General features: G+C 48.9%; 1 protein-coding gene across 1 annotated transcript in view; it reads left to right on the top strand.

Annotated features, from left to right (window-relative positions):
* ZFHX3 (zinc finger homeobox 3) overlaps positions 1 to 12957 on the top strand; it is a 423800-nt gene that overhangs the window by 150813 nt on the left and 260030 nt on the right. The window lies entirely within an intron of this gene.

Raw genomic sequence — 12957 nt, 5'->3', positions numbered from 1 at the left:
CTGTGACAAGGCCTCCAAAAGGTAACGTCATAATACTTGAATGCTCTCCTTGCTGGCTGCCAGGGCCAGTTTAACAGTATTGGAAGTGTTTCTCAAGAAACAGGAATGCATCTGAACATTGAAGACCAGTACTCTTTTAACGTTGAAAGTCCCTTCTCTAGATTTTACTAGGGTCCTCCAACAGGATGTTGTATTTCTGATTTTCCGTATAACCTGGTGGTAAACTTGCCCATGAAAGCACGTCCTCCCTTAGAGTCCCACCTTTATGCGTGTTGGGGATTATGAGTTCTCACCTTAAGTAATGATTGCTTAATAACCTCACTTTTGCGTGACCGTCCCATTCCCCCTTCTACCTCACTGCCCCATCCCGAACTCTAACGTGTATGAACTCAGGAGAGAACAGCCTGGGGTGGAAGGTGGGAGCAAAAGGGCAGGTGAGAATCTGCATTCTGCCCCTTGGCCAGGCCAGCCGTTCCCTGCGATCGCCCCGGTTGTTTTACCCTCCGGCCTCACCACCTCGTGGTCTACTTTTGAGGCAGTTTCCAGGGACATCACATCTCCACCTTTCTGTAAGGATAAATAAACAGTTTGAGGCTCTCGTGTCTTTATTAAACATTTCCTCTAAACGGCATGCTTTGGCTGTGTGCCCACATGAACCAAGAAAGCTTTCTGGGAGCAGCCGAACCCCAGAGCCCGGCCACACGGTTCCTCGTCTAAATAGCCCTTTGAGCAGGCAGGAGGCAGCTGCGCTGATCGCCGCCCTTCCTCCCTGACTCCTGAGTCTTCAGAATTCCCTGGGTCCTGGGCTGGAAGGGTGCTGAGAAGCCTCCTGGGCCCCTGGCAAAATGAGGAACAGCAGCCGAGAAGAGACCACGACCCAGTTACAGGTGCCGCCTCTGCACAGGCTGCTGGGGCCTGTGGTCTGGCTGTGGGGAGGGAAGGGCGCCCCTGCCTGCAGCAGTGGTGGAAACGCGGGAGAGGAAAGGCAGAGAAGAAAGAAATAAATAAGGCCTGTTTGACCAAACCCCCAACACCTAAATCTCTAAGCCCACTGGAGCAGGAAATTGAGTGGCTGGACAGAGCAGCCTTGCTCTGCCCTTCCCCCATCCTTGGTCTGGAAGGTTTTCTAGGCCTTACAGACTTTTTTTTTTTTTTTAAGAAATCTCCAACCTATAGAGAAAGAGGAAGTGTATTTTTAAAACAGAGTGAAGACTCAGTAGCCACAGATCTGAAAGAGAATGAAAGGGGAAGAAAGGCTTGTGGAAAAAGGGAAAGGAAAAGGGCCTACAGAAGAGGGTCTGTGTGTGTGTGTCCAAGACAGCTTAGGAGACAGCCTACAAGGAACAAGAAAACAAAGGGAAGTGTGACACGAGAAAGACAGAGAAATAAGTGGGAGCAGGCGTGAGTGGTGGGGGGAGGAGGCCGGTGGCGGAGAGAGGCGGGCAGAATGGATGCCGGAATGCGGCCGAGCTGGGAGGGAGGGAGGGAGAGAGGGAGGCTGCACATGTGTGAGAGAAAGACAATGATGTCAGCATTTCCTTCTGGATTGGTCACATGGTCCTTGCCAGGTAAACAGACTGGAAATAGACTCCATAAAGGCCGAGCCTGCTGGGGGAGAGTGGGAGGCCCTGCCACTTCACCCTTTCCTCTCTGTGGCGTCCTGAACAAGCCGGTTTTTTTCATGTTTGTGACAAGGTGGTCTCGGAGTGGAATTGCATTTTTACGAGCCAAGGAACATGACTCAGGGAGGGAAAGCTATTTGCTTTTATAATTAGCTCAAGGAGTTAAGAGACATTTTGATTTTAAAAAAGAACAGAGGTGGGGTGAATATAAATTTAAGCTCAGATGCTGTGTCTTGGGGGATGGATTGCTTATCCTCATTTGTCTCCTTTGGAAGAGGGTCAGATGGGTCTCGATGAAGGATGGATAGGAAGGCTGCAGTTTAGAATGAAAGGATCAGATGCTGTGATTATCAAGATTAGGAAAAAGAAAATGCTAACAGACTCAAGGTGAATATATTAAAGGAGTGTGATACAGCTCAGTAGTGACCATGGTGCCACAGGAGGAATGGAGACCCCATGAAAGAGATGAGGTGAAAAGGACAAGTTACTGTGACTTTCAGAGTTGTTGTCGTTGTTTTTTTCCCCAAAATGATGGTTCCCAACCCAAACAGGGCAGAGCATTTTAGAATGGCAAAAGCATGTCTGGAAACTTTATCTGAAAAGCAAAGTGGATGGAACAGGTAATTTTCCCACTTGGAAGGCTGTAGAATCCAAAATGGTAGGGGTGGGGAGAAGAACATGGCTCTTTCTTCAAATTCCTGGAAATAGGGCCTTTGCATCATGTTGCAATAGCTTATTTAGGTCATTCTTTGAATAATTTTGAATTGAAAGGAGCTACCTTATTTTGGTCATAATTTTCTACGTCCTTGTGGAAATTTGGCCAAAGCCTGTGGGAGGGAGGGTGGCCAACTGTCTCAGTCTTCCAGGGTTGAGGGCATTTCTGGGATGCAGTTTTAAATCTAGGATAGTCTTGGGACCAGTTGGTCATGGTAGTGGGAGGCCTAGTCTAGTGGACATAGAAATAATAATTCGTCCCCACCCTGCTCCACCAACAAACAAAACAGAACTCTTTCACTCTTTTTCTACTCATTTCTTCCTCTCTCCCCCATCATTCCTTCCCCTCAACTTTTCTTGATCCTTTCAGAGCAGGGACCCCTGCAAGACGAATTTGAGCGTATGTGACTGTGTACCTGGACTTGGGAGCCGGCAGAATACAGCTGAGGTGAGCAGTTGGCTTTAGTTACCCCTGGAAAAAGGAAGGGAGAAGAAAACGTTCACCCTTGCTGCTTCTGCTTCCTCCCTGCCTTCCGCTTCCCCCATTCATTGGAGGGGGGGGAGGGGTCCATCAGTGCTACAAGTGTACTTTCAGCCCTTGGGTTGAAAGATAGATATTTGATACCCCTCTCCGTTAACAAAATACGTCACTCTGACAAGACTCCCAGCCCAGAGTTATTTTTGCAGCATTATGTAACTGGATTCCCTGGTCAGGAGGACTTCCTTAACAAGGCTTTCAGCAACCCCTCCGTGGGGGCCTGGCCAGTCCTGCCCAATTACGCACACTCACTCTTGTGCAGTTTCAGCCCAGGTCAACCCAGTGAAAGCCAGTGAGGAGACGTCAGCCCTCGCTGCTGACCTGCTCACCGTATCCCCATGCTGTAGAGCCCCTAGAAAGAGTGTTTCAGTGCCTGGTGGCCAGAGTTGGGGGAAGACTCTCCCATGGCAAACCTCAATATCCACACAGCAGGCATTCTTGTTCGGAGGGAGCTGCAGGCTGGCTGCAGCACAGACCCTCCCCTGTGCCTACGCTTCCACCCGCCCCACCAAGGCCCGCAAAAGTGAGCTCCTGGGGCCAGCCCTGAAGGGACTAGGAGACACTCCAAAGGCCTGCCATTTGGATGTCGCTGCCGTCTCTTCTTCCCGGTCTTCTGGATTTCCTCATATTTGTTCATGAGTAATTGGTCATCTGATCATCCCTTCCTGTTAGGCTGCTGACTCACAGAAGTTAGAAATTTGTCTGAGCTTCAGACACAGTAAGAAAATTTACAAAGAAAAACAAAAGGTCGGGTATGAACTTCTCCTGGTATGGCCACCGTAGGCCTACAAATCCAGGGGTATACTGGGCAGCTGTTTCGGGGTGACAGCATGCTGCCGTCCTCCTGGGAGCTTGTTCATGCTGTTGTGTTTCATTGTCATTTCTGTCTTTTGGCCTTGAGACAACATCCTCCATGACCTTCAGTAGCCCGTCTCCTCACCTTGGATCCAGTCCGGAATCCATACCAAAACCAAAGAACCCATCCCACAGTATTTTTCTTTCCCTCCCCTCAGCCCACGGCACCTCACCTCGTATCTCTTTTATTTTCTCTTGAGTCCCTGGTTCTCCTATCTTAACAAGAGGCAGACGGTATAATAGAAATAGCTTTAAAGCCAGATGGAGCTGGGTTCACATTCAAGCTAAGCCCTGAATAGCTGTGCGATCTTCATCTCTGAGTCTGATATTTCTCATCCATAAAATGGGACTAATAATACCCATTTCCCAAGGCCACTGGCAGAATTGAATACAGTAACCTATAAAGTGCCTTCCAGGGGACCCACACATAGTAGGTGCTCAATAAGTGGCAGGCCTTCAGGGAGGGAGGAGGGAGGAAGAGGAAAGCGCCAGTTTGCCAGGTTCCTGAGAGCTAATTTCCATCTCCTTTCCTACACCATCGATCTCCCACGGGAATGCCCTTCTTAAGGCTGCTGAAATGAGTCTCACTGTCCTTTGTTGGGGGGCGTGGGTGCGGGAAGCAAAGAAATGCTCGTGGTCTCAGCCTCTCAGCACACCAGCACAGGGTCCCTGGGATAGAGACCCCTGTGGCTGGTCCTTTTGGGAAATCTTCCCAGCCTGAAGGATCTGTCTTCCCCCCACGCCGGCCCCCCTTATAACCAAGGTCTCCCTGCAGACCCCTCCAATGCTAGGCATTATGTTCAATATATTAGCTCTGGTTTTGTCTGCGCCAAGTTGCAGGGGCCACCAAGTACCCAGAGCAAAGGGAAAAGGGATGAGTGTGGTGTCTCCCAGAGTATCCGCCTGTGTGAACCAGGTGGAACCGGCACGTGAGGGATGCTGAGGGCAAACTGAGGTGTAAATAATGGGGAGAGGAGGCAAGAAGGTTCCCTGGAGGCGGGGGTGGGATGGGAATAGCCACCACCCGGGGGCACCTCTCCCTGAAGGGCACAAAGGCCAAGAGCTAGTGACTTTGGCTGTACCTGGAGTGCGGGCTGGGCAGGGTGGAGGAGAGCCTATGGCAGCCGCACCACTGTTCCAGTTGGCAGAAAGCCCTTCCCTGAAGACTGTGAGTTTAACCTTTAGCATTCAAGTGTCGGAGCTTAAGTGTCGTTATGAGCAATTCTTCCTGCTGCAGCGTTCCCAGACTGCGGGAAGAGGGGTCGGCAGAAATCCACCCGCTTTCCTTTTTCTTCCCAGACAAAACGAGAGGGAGGGAGACACGCAGAACCAAACACGCAGACACAGGCACTGCTCAAATCGGGCCCTCGCTAACCCTAAACATCCAGTCCCATCCCCTTGGCCAGTCTTGTTTCTCCAGGCCTGAGTGTCTCCCAGGGGGTCCCCCACTCCCAGCTCCCCTGGGGCTGTGGGGTTCAGAACCACCCTCTGGCCCCCCAAGCCTCCGCTGGGAGTGTTGCCTGGGAACCCCGCCCCTTGCTCTCTGCAGCTGGATCCAGGGCCCCCAACTGCCCCCAGCTTGGTGGCCCGCAGGTTGGGGTTGGGGCACCTGTGTCCTGAAAGAAGCTGGGAAGTCTGGCGTGGGCGGTGGAGAAAGGATGCCGTCGAGCGGCCCGGGGTGGGGAATGGGATGCAACGGGGACAGGCGCTGGGCCTGGGCGTCTCAGGCCAAGCGCAAGAGGTGCGCCCGCCGCCGCCACGCCCTCTCCTTCCCAGGTGGCTGCCGGCGCTGGGCGTGGTGGTTTTCTGGGGGGGGGGGGGGCGCCTCGCAGGGTAGCTCCAGTTGCTCCGCGGGGGATCATTTTCCCCCCCAGAGCCAGCCGCCGTGCTTTGCGCGCACCTGTGAGGGTTGCCCAGGTCCCAGGGCAGCGGTTCTGCGCCGTCTTAAGTTCCCCAGCTGGCCTCTCCAGGGGCCTGAGCGCCCGGGCTTCCTGTCGGGAGCTCGGAGCCGGCGGGAGAATAAAGCTTTCCCGAAATGGGGCTGGGTGTGCCAGACTTTAGGGACGCGAGCCCTGGCTCAGTGAACTGTGTGGTCAGTGTCTCGGGAAACTGTCGGGATCCTTGAGGTTGTGGTTCATGGGAAGGAGGGAACAGCGCAAGGTCTCTACCGAGCCCCGGGGGAAGGAGAGCAGCGGTGAAAAGCGTGCGCCCTATGCCCGGGCCAGAGGAAGGTGGCGTCGAATGTCCCTGCTGCCCCACTGGGCCTTGGAATTAAACAGGGAGGTGGCTGCGCCCACAGGGGACCGCTGTCTTGCCCGTTGCCCCGGCACAGGCTGGGCCCGCAGGACATCCGCGGGGAGTCCAGCTATAGCCAGAGCCCCGCGGGCCTGGCGTGCACTGGACTCTTCGAAGCCCGTGGGGCCGCGCGTCGTTCTCCGCCCGCCGGCCTTAACCAAGCGCTGGTTCCAAATTTCGTGCCATCCGTGTGCAGGAAGATTGGGTTTGCCTTTTTCTCTATTTCTAAGAATAGGAAACAAACGAATTGGAAAATTTTTGCTCTGGAAAAATATCTGTTCGATGTCGTTTGGTGCTTAAATTGTCCTTGGATTTTTTTTTTTCCAGCTTCGTTTGAAAAAAAAAGAAAGTTGATGTGCGTCCCAAACCTTGTTTCTCTTTAAACCGTCCCCTTAGACGTGCAGTCGGTTGCTGCAGATGTTTTCTGGGGCAAAGCGAGTGAAATGCAATGGGAGGGGGGATGAGGACTGGGACTCTCTCATTTTAAATCCCATTACTGTCTTTGAGGAGAAGCACAAAAAAATCAGGAAAAGATGGTTCGTCCCCCACTGATTTCCCTCACTTCAAAGATTTCCCTCACTCCTTAAATCAGAAATATTATGGCGCTAGGTATTTATCAAGAAAAAAAATGCACATGTTTCTTCAGAATATGTACACGGTATAGGTCCCTTTTTACATTTCTCAGCAAAAAAAAAAAGGGGGGGTGGATATCAGGCACTCAATTCCTTGGCTATTAAACAAGCCATGCCTGCAAGAAACGCAGGCATCGGGGGAATGTTCAGCCTCGCATCCCTCCATTAGCGCACGCTTGCGTGTCTGCGTGTCAACAACGCACGTGCTACCATGGGCACCGACTCCCCACGCCGGCCCCAACAGGCTCTGGGCAAATGGGTGCTAGGTCCCAGTTACGCGGTCGCCGCCTTGCTCCCCAGCCCGCCGCCCGTGCCTCTCAAGGATCCCTTTTTCTGCCTCCGTCTGGCGAGTCGGAAGCCTCGATCATTCCCCGCCAAGTAGCCCTTGGAATTCCCTAAAGCGCATGTAGCCTGACCGAGGGTCTCTTGTCCTCGAGTTGTTCACTTTGTTACGTTAAGATGAGGTTAGTTCTCTCTCTGCTTCACCCGCCCCAGGCTTTAGATGTAGTGCAAACTTCTGGTACCAGGTCACCAAAAGGGGAGCCAGCGCTTGTCAGTGGTGTGGGCGGTGCGGAACCTAGGAGAGCCACCAGCTCCGAGGCGCCTCCTGCCCCAAGGCTGGAATTCAGATTTCTATTGTAAAGGAGCCGAGGAAACTGGGAATCTGACTCAAACCCTGGAACTGACTAATTGCCCTGCATTTTCACAATGCGCCATGTATGCGAAATGAAGGGCAAGCTTTATCATTTGGAACTCTTTCAAGGACCCGGGCGCTCCAAGTTTGGGGCTAATTCTTTAAAGGTTTTACTTCTGAGAAATAAGGAGAAAAGAATGAAAGAATGAAATATACCCACAATCCATGTACTGGGGATGGCACTCAAGAGTAGGTTGTGGTCTCTTTTGAATCGGGAGTTCAAAAGGAAAAAAAAAAAGTCTGTTCCCTCCCCCTTGCCCCAGGGATGAAACCTCTCTAGATTCTAGCGGCCAATTTGGTTTGATTTCCGCGGTTTGGAGGCTCTGGTGGGGTAAAGGGCGGCGGGGCTCGGAAGACAGACCTCAGCTGCCTTCTGGACCAGCTGGTCCGCTCTTGGCCCTGGAAGCAGAAGCTGAAATCGGGGTGATTCACCCTCGCCCTGGCAGCTGGAGAGAGCGTCTGGGGAGCGCGACGCTGAGCCTCCCGGGCCGTGCCCTTGTATGTGGACCTCCTAGCTCCCTCCTCTCCCTATCTACTCTCGGCACCCCCCACCTGCCTGCTGTCCCCTAGGGATCTAGTTCCCCTTTCTGTCATTTCGAGCCAGTTCTTTTCCCACCAGAAACTCCTTTTTCTTGGAGTAACTTTCCAAAAGAGCTGTCGTTGTCCTGAAGTCCAACCTTGTGGGGGTGGATTTGGGAAGCCCTTTCTCAATTAAAGCTCCTTCTCTGGGCACCGTGTACATGCCCCTACAGTCCCTAGGACATCACCTGGGCACTGAGACCCACAACTTGGCTCACCCGGCCCAGCGCCAAAACGAAAGGGGACTTCAGTCGCTTTTCTCTTTTCCAGTGAAACGCCTCAGAAACAAATCTGAATTTGGTTTTTGGTTATCTTGCAGGCATGAAATATATTTTCACAAAAGTATTCTTCAGGCTGCCTTAGATGCGGGGTGGGGGGGAAAGCTTTTGACCAAGAATACGGGCACAAAGCAAGAAGCTGCAAGTAATGGACACCACTGTGTACATCCGCTCTTGACTGTGAGGAGTGCAACCCGAGTCTGAGGGACTGGTGCCAGCATCCAAAGTCCCCCATTCTGCCAAGAGCACCCCTGATTTCTACAAACAGAGAGCATTTTCTACCCAGACCTAGCTGCTCACCATCTGGTGCCTTAAGAGCAAACTTTCTGATTTGGTGGTTGAGGCTCAGGGCACCGTGGTTTCACCGTAGGACAGAGTTGCGGGTGGAGCAATTCTGGACGCTCAGAAGCACCTCGCCCTGCACCCCTAGGAGAAAGGGGGGAACTGTTCGATTTGTCTGGGGGTCAGGAGGTGGGCTGGGGGGCGCGGGGAGGGAACGGATGTATGGAGCGCCAAGTGCCGGGCTGCCTCTGTCTCCTGTTTCTCCCGCCCTACCTCATCTTCTGCCATTTCCAGAGGCAGGAGAAAGGTGATCTCGGACTTGACCCCTAAATCACAGCTGCTGGTGGCTGCACCTCGCTCCGGGATGAGCGCAGCCCCTTCCCCGGGCTCGAGCAGCTTAACCCTTTCGTCCCCGCGCGCTCAGGGGCCGACGGCAGCGGCGCCTCTGACCTCGGCACTGCGGTACAGCCCGCCTCCTCCGCGCGGCACCTTGGATCCCACTAGGAGACCACAAAAGGGCGAGACTGCGGGGCGCTGCAAGCCTGGGGCACGGGCCGGGCGGCCCAGAGCGCTGCCGGGGAGCCGGAGGAAAAGCCGGAGTTAGCGGAACGAAGAGGGATGTTTGGATCGTGTTAACTACCCAGACAGATGCACTTCGGCATGTCTGCATTTATGGAATCCATATGTTGTCGTGGCAAATGAGAGGACAGCAACACGTACATACAATAGACTTAGAATAACAATATACATTCAGAAAGGGACCGCACATTCTTCACCCTGCAACCCTTCTCTTAGATCTAGCTCTGGAGTTGTACGGAGAGGCAGCGTTTCAACCTCCCCTGCCTCCACACGGGCTTTTCTTTTTCCTTCCTCCTCCCTTTTTTGTTTTTGTGTCCCCAGTCCCCCAGCAGAAGAGAACCCAGGGCCCAGAAGCTAGGCTCTTTGGGAGTGAGATCTGCTAAGATCAAGTCCATCTCCCTTCTCCCTTAAAAAAAGACTGGCCCATCGCATGTTTTAGCCCTTGGAGCAAATAATAGCTGCTCACATTGAAAACTGACTCTGAAAATTGCAGGGGAGCAGATTCTTAATCAAATTTGCCATCCATATCTTCATCATTAAACCAACATTTCTATGTTATAGTTGCAAAAAAGTAGCTTCAAACAGATCTGGAAACAGAAACCCTCAGCCGGAGAGCACAGCTCTGTACAGTACCTGCATTTATGTACACCTTGTATATTTGTGTGCACATATATTCATGTGCACACAGAGGCAAAGACATCTAAAGTCATTCAAATGTATATTTATGTACTCATTTATGCATATATCTTTGTGGTTATGTATACATCCATTCATTTGAGCAAGAGCCAGGGAAATATACATATCAATGCAATATTTAGCCTACATTCCACTTTCCCTCCCTACTGTAAATGTCTTAAAAACAGATTGGTCTAAAATTTTCTGTCCTCTTGCCAGCTTAATGAAGGATTTAGATTCTGAATTTCTTGGTTCCTTTTTTCATTTTGTACATAAATAATCCATATAGATGCTGGATTATCGCCTGAGCATTATTCAATCATATGAGCTTGGTACCTCTCCTCCTTATAACGAATTCACTCAGTAAAATTAGCATAAGTATTTACCAGATTAAGCTGACATTTTCCTATATTGCAACACGAAATACATTTATATCCAGAATTTCCCTCAAATCGCCTATACCACTGGAGAGACTGATTTCCTCCATGCCGTTTTGTATATGATACAAGCTACAAGTTCGCTTCTAGTACTAGTTACATTTTTAAAAGAATATAAATACATAGCATTTAAGTGAGATTTCAACATCTACAAGGAGAAATTGAATTCTGGTACATCTTCAAAAAATAAACTAACAGATTTATGAAGATTCATGAAGACAGATAAATAGGAAGCAAATATACTCCTGAGGGTCTGAACAATTTTCCTTACCTGACGTATAATGGAAAAATTCAGAATTTACCAGTCTTCTTTCAGTCAGCTACACTTTACACTGACCTGCACTTTGGACTGAAAGGGAAAAAAAAAAAAAAAAGATTAACTGTTGCCAATGAAAATTTTAAAATAATAATCAGAAACTGGACAAACTGAAGGTAAAAATATACAATGGCTATGATAAAGATAAATATTTATTTAATCAAAGTAGAAGTTGTGTTTGGGCTGTAGGAATGTTTCATCCTTCCCTTAAAAAAAAAAAAAATCAAGAAAGAAAAAAGCCAGAGTCTTTGCAGACTCCTGGAGAGTTCCCATTGTCCAGGGCTATCGAGAGCCCAGAATGGCATTAACCTCACAAAAGACACATTGTGCAGGGGACAAAAAAAAGCCCCTTCTTCTACAATAACTTTTAGCTTTTTTATTTTTAGAAAATGACAAAGGTTTTGCAAGCACTGACTGGTGAAACCTGTAGCAAGCCAGGCTGGACTTGGCTTTATTGATCTACTGTCCCGCGTGGAAAGCAGCCAGGAAAAGTTTGAATGGCAATCCAGATTTGGCTCATAGAGAGGAAACCCCCGATTTTTCTAAATGTATTTTTTTCCTAAATAAAACAGCATTATTCCCAGAGTGAATTCAGAAGGATTAGATGAGGTAACCCTGCAAAATCCTAAACCGGTTTTCTCCTCTTAGTCTTGACTAAGAAGCTGCATGCACTTAAGAGCACTGGAAAATCTCTCAAAATGAAGAATTCCCTTGTAGTCAAACAGATTTCCCGATTAATTCCCCAATTCCTTCTAAAATAAATAATCCAGCTAGGCTGGGACAAAAAAATTTTTTTCTCTAAAAAATATGTTTTAGTGCGTATTCTCTCTCTACCTGATGTTTACAGAGTTCACGAATAATGCCTTCAAAAACATAAATGTTGTTTTTACATTTGTGTGCAGATCACTTAAAGTGCAAATTGCATTTTATTTTATTCCAGACATTGTAATTTCAATGGTACTAGTTCATATTTAGAACTTACATAAATACATACTTGTCATTTAAAAAAAATCTATTGCAGTAGCAGTGATGGTAAGGCTAGGATTTGAAAGGGGGGGAGAAAAAAGGGAGAGAGAGAGAGAGAGAGAGAGAGTCCTGTTCTTCCTGCGTTTGTTTGCTTGCTTTTTGGAGGTATCATACACCCGCCTAAGTGATGGCTTTGATGTACTGGGAATCGGTACAGTAGCAGGGTCCCTGGTTGCTGTCTTTGATTCTAGGGATCTCCTTTGGGCTCTGGTGGGATGTACCGCTCCTAGTCTTTATCTGAAATCCATCCTCTCATTTCAAGCCCTTTGGCTTCGAGACTCTGCTCCAAACTCTTGGAGGTAGCTATGAGACTTTTTTTTTCTTTTTCTTTTTTTTTTTTTTTTTTTGGCATTTAGGGAAGGGGTATGTAATCCCCCCCCCCATTCTAGACCTTTCCTCGCTATTTAAATATATTGGCTTTCTTTCTTACGAATTTAGTCTGAAATTATTTTTCACTGCCTTTATTACATCCCTGCTTTTGATGGCAAAATAGCTTCCTGTGTTTTGAAAACATCTGCTTTCCAGGTTTTACACGAGAAAATTGATTTTACTTTTCTCTTAAGTCCAGAAAGGTAGAAAGTTGGACTTGTTTCCAAGTGCAACTTTTCCTTTTCTTGTCTTTCCTTGAGTTACCCCCTTTCAGTTCTGATTCACTTTCCCCCTTTTACTTCTAATCATCACTCCCCCCTTCCCCTCTCCTAAAGAACCAGAGAAGATTGATTGCGTCTTATTTCAGAGGACAAAATTAACATATTATATCTTTTTTCGTCTGGTCTATGGTACGGTTAAAGTTTTCTCCATTTGTCCTCTGATTTGGGGGGGGGTAATTTTCCTCCTTTTAAAAAAAATCTCCGATTTGCAATTTAAAGTGGCCTCTATTCTAAGTCTCTGCTGCTTCCCCGCTCTTTCACTTAAATCTTTGCTTTAAGCTGTCCCACTCCATTATTGCCCCCCCTTACTCTTCTTTGAAGATGCTCTCTTCCTATTTAATTTAAACATTGCTGCGTTTGCCTAAAAAAGAAAGAAAAAAAGAAAGGGGGAAAGAAAAAACAAGAAAGAAAGAAAAGAGAGAAAAAAGAGAAAGAAAAAAATCTTTTAAAAAATCTTAGCCAGGTTCCTATTGTTGCTTCTCTGCATTTCTCTTCTCGGTGTGTGTGTGTGTGTGTGTGTGTGTGTGTGTGTGTGTGTGTGTGTGGTGTGTGCGCGCGCGCGTGTGTGTGTGTTTTTAATACATGCATAAACTTTTGGTGCCTCTCTCCCTCTTCCTGGGCTCTTCTCCCATCCTCTCTTCCTGCTCTCCTCGCCCTGCTCATCACTTTCCCCTGGTTTTTTTTTTTTTTTTTTTCCCTCCCTTCCTCCCCTCTGCCTCCCTCCACCTCCTCCTTTTCTTTTTTGCTGAATCTTATTGATCCAGAAGGTGGCTAATTAGCCCTTC

The sequence above is a fragment of the Balaenoptera borealis genome, assembly GCF_965194805.1.
Source record: "Balaenoptera borealis genome assembly, chromosome: 19".
Classification (NCBI taxonomy): domain Eukaryota; kingdom Metazoa; phylum Chordata; class Mammalia; order Artiodactyla; family Balaenopteridae; genus Balaenoptera; species Balaenoptera borealis.
Note: the sequence above shows the minus strand (reverse complement) of the source record. Positions and strands in the feature narration are given on the sequence as shown.